This window comes from Anopheles gambiae, chromosome 2 (genome assembly GCF_943734735.2).
Source record: "Anopheles gambiae chromosome 2, idAnoGambNW_F1_1, whole genome shotgun sequence".
Taxonomy (NCBI): Eukaryota; Metazoa; Arthropoda; class Insecta; order Diptera; family Culicidae; genus Anopheles; species Anopheles gambiae.
Window position 1 is genome coordinate 61928421 of NC_064601.1, and position 3322 is coordinate 61931742.

General features: G+C 43.9%; 1 long non-coding RNA gene across 1 annotated transcript; it reads right to left on the reverse strand.

The window, feature by feature from the left end:
* Window positions 1–1466: 1466 nt before the first annotated feature.
* On the reverse strand, window positions 1467–2488 carry LOC133391485 (uncharacterized). The gene is made up of 2 exons (XR_009764988.1): window positions 1809–2488; window positions 1467–1730 (listed from the first exon to the last, which is right to left on the reverse strand). It is a non-coding gene; the product is annotated as an uncharacterized LOC133391485 (long non-coding RNA).
* Window positions 2489–3322: the final 834 nt, after the last annotated feature.

Genomic DNA, 3322 nt, shown 5'->3' on the forward strand with positions numbered 1-3322 from the left:
ATTAGATTTGCTTACAATTGTTTTCGTTCGGTCGGTCAGTTCCCAGGCCGTGATGACCTAATTATGCGGCGCTGTCATCAACACCATCCTTTCCCTCCTTTCCCTCCTTTCCGTATGTCGCTCACGATAATTTAGCCTTAAAAACAAAGTGTTGCTAGGTAGCAATACTTGCGTTATGCAACGCGCCAGCGATTAAACGCGCTTAACGATTAAATGGAATTTAACGATTTAATGGAAAACATAGGCTAAGAAGAAAATGCTGATCGACGACGGTCAGCATTTTTAGAGTATAAATTCAATTGAAAAAATTAATGAAGGCATCATTTGCCAAGAGCCAGTTGGTGCGTTTATTATTGTGTTTAAGTCGGCGTGTACTGTGCCTGTCTTGGGCTGCAGCTCCGAAAGACAGTTTCGTGTGCGCGACCAATGGTGGCTCCAGAGAGGATGCATCAACCAACGGATCGGCAAGTAGTCCAATGCCCTCCTTTCCCTTCTTTCTCTCCTTCCCTCCTTTCCCTCCTTTCCATCCTTTCCCTCCTTTCCCTCCTTTCCCTTCTTTTCCTCCTTTCCCTCCTCTCCCTCCGTTCCATCCTTTCTCTTCTTTCCCTCCTTTCCCTCCTTACCCTCCTTTCCCTCCTTTCCCTCCTTTCCCTTCGTTCTCTCCATTCCCTCATTTCCTTCCTTTCCCTCCTTTCTCGCCTTTCCATCCTTTCCCTCCTCATTCCTTTCCCTCCTTTTCCTTCTTTCCGTCTGTCGCTTACGATAATTTAGCCTTAAAAACAAAGCGTTGCTAGGTAGCAATACTTGCTGAATAGCTACGTTATGCAACGCGCCAGCGATTAAGCGATTAGTGGCTCCAGAGAGGATGCATTAACCAACGGATCGGCAAGTAGTGAAATTAATTTAGAAAACATAAATAGGCTGCAAAAGCATCTGAAAGGTTAAGCACTTCGTGCAGTTAGCGTATCAATGCTTAACCCAGAAAACCGTTGCGCTCGTAATAACCAGGCTCGACAAAATGGTCGGGAACCCTGAAAGCATTTACAAGTCTTTACTGCTAGAATTACTAGTGATAAAACATATAACGACAGATAATCCTTCAGCATTTTTAGAATTTTCCAACGCTTTGCGCAATCTCATTGACAACATGGTGTTGTTGAAGCAAGAAGGATTTTTGAATGACCAAAGGCTGCTAAACGATTTAACATCAAGGTTTTCAACCGAACTTCGGAACGAAAGGTTCCCTGATAGCAAAGCCGAAGGCCTTTGTATGGGAGCCATCGCGCTGATCAAGGCTCACTTTTTCGCGCGCATAAAGCAAAATGTGCGCGAAGGCGAAAAAAAACCCGAAAGCGCTTCGTGTCCTCTCTCGTGTTTCTAGTTTTATTCTCTCTCGCATGTCCCAGTTTTTCGACCCCAGACTCTCTCCCAGTTTTTCGGATTGAAATGAGAATTCACTCTCTTGATTTGGTTGCGGCAGTCTAGCTGCTTCACACTCTTTATTCTCTTCTTTTTGCAGTTCCCACAAGAAGATTCACACATGTGTTCTCACATACTTACATACACACACACGGTGGTTGGAAGCCTGGCGCGGCTGTTTCCAATTCTGTCTTTTCTTCTTCCCTCTTCACACCGCGCTGGAGCCCGTGGTGGTGCGCGTGTTCAGCCTGCTTGGTTCAGGAAAGATGTCATCAGATTTGGCGCGCCTCAACCGCGGTGTTGTATGAAGGCTGTTGATGAAAGTACACAATTAATAGACACACTTTGTTAAAAAGATTACACTTGATTTAAAGATGTGACAAACTTACCTTTGTGCTTGAGGATCAATTGAAACTCTAACGCCTGTGCACACAGTGTCACACTTTTTAAGTAGTTTGAGGAACAGCTAGCGGTAGCAGCACACATCTGAAACTTGTAATGTGCAAAACATTGCATATTAGAATAATATTAGAATTAGAATAAATGTCACATAGCACTAGACACTTAGAAAAGGACACTTACCCAAACAATTAGATGATAAAAATTCGTCCTCCGATGAAGCAGAAAGAACACCGCGGATGGCGCAGTATGGAAAGTGTTTCACGCAGGAAAAATAGTTCACGCAGCACACAAACACACACTCTCACATCCACGGTTCAGAGCACACTGAAGTCGCTCTTTGGCTTGGATGGAAAAGAGCAAACACCCTGATGAGTGCGATGGAAGAAAATGACGTGTGTTCAACAGGGATGGGTAGAATCCAACATACGAAGTGTGCAGGAGAATTCTCTTCGTGTGGCAAGAGAGAATTGACTAACACCCTGATGAGCGAGAACGCAACAAACGTTGTGGAATGTAGAAACGGGATAGGAATAGTAAGCGAAGGCAGTTTTTGGACATGAGGGGGTTGAAACTGGGAGAAAAAAGCTTCGGTTGCTACTTGGGTTGAACGAGAATCGAACCGTTCGAACAGTTCGGTAAAGTGCACGAACGAACGAGATTCTTAACAAAAAACGACCAGGACTTTTGGAAGAAACTGACTACACCGAACGCGTTCGAACGTTCCGTTCATTGTTCGACGACACACATAAATGTGGTAATGAAACGTGCAAAATCATATTGCTTTCTCGCTCTTTCTCGCACCGTGCGAACGGGTCGTCAGAGATCAAAATGTACCCTGTTGGTGTTGAAATCGTACCCATACAACTCAATTCCTCGAACGCCGTCGAATTTGTCAGGCAGTGTTCGATACGTGTGCTGCAAGGTGTTATAAATGACAAGGTGAAGTTGTTCAGAGCAAAATGACATTTCTCGACTTGACATTTCTCTTCCGGGGGCTACGGTATAAAAATCGGGGAGGGCTGGTGCGGGGTAATGAAATTTGTATGCAGAGAGTGACAGATGTCCCCCACAATGTCGCCCAGCAAAAGCGATAAAAATCAACCTTCTAAATACATTATCCTTGGTGTGCTGTTGGTTTGGAAATCGTATCTATACGACTGAATTCATCGAACGCGTTCGAACTGGTGCTCGATCTGTGTTCTGTTGGTGTGTAAATCGTACCTACACAACTGAATTCATCGAACGCGTTCGAACTGGCTCATTTGTGTTCGATCTGTGCTCTGTTGGTGTGGAAATTATACATATACAATTCAATAGATCGATCCCGTTCAAACGGATTATTCATTATTCGCGAATGAACTGAACTGGAATTGCGCTCATCATGTTGATCCATATTTAAGTAGTTTTTTTTTTATAGAATCCTTGAGTGTGTATAAGGCATAGGGTACAATATATGCTGGAGGCATCTATGCTCGTATTAGTTTTATACATGCTAGTTTTT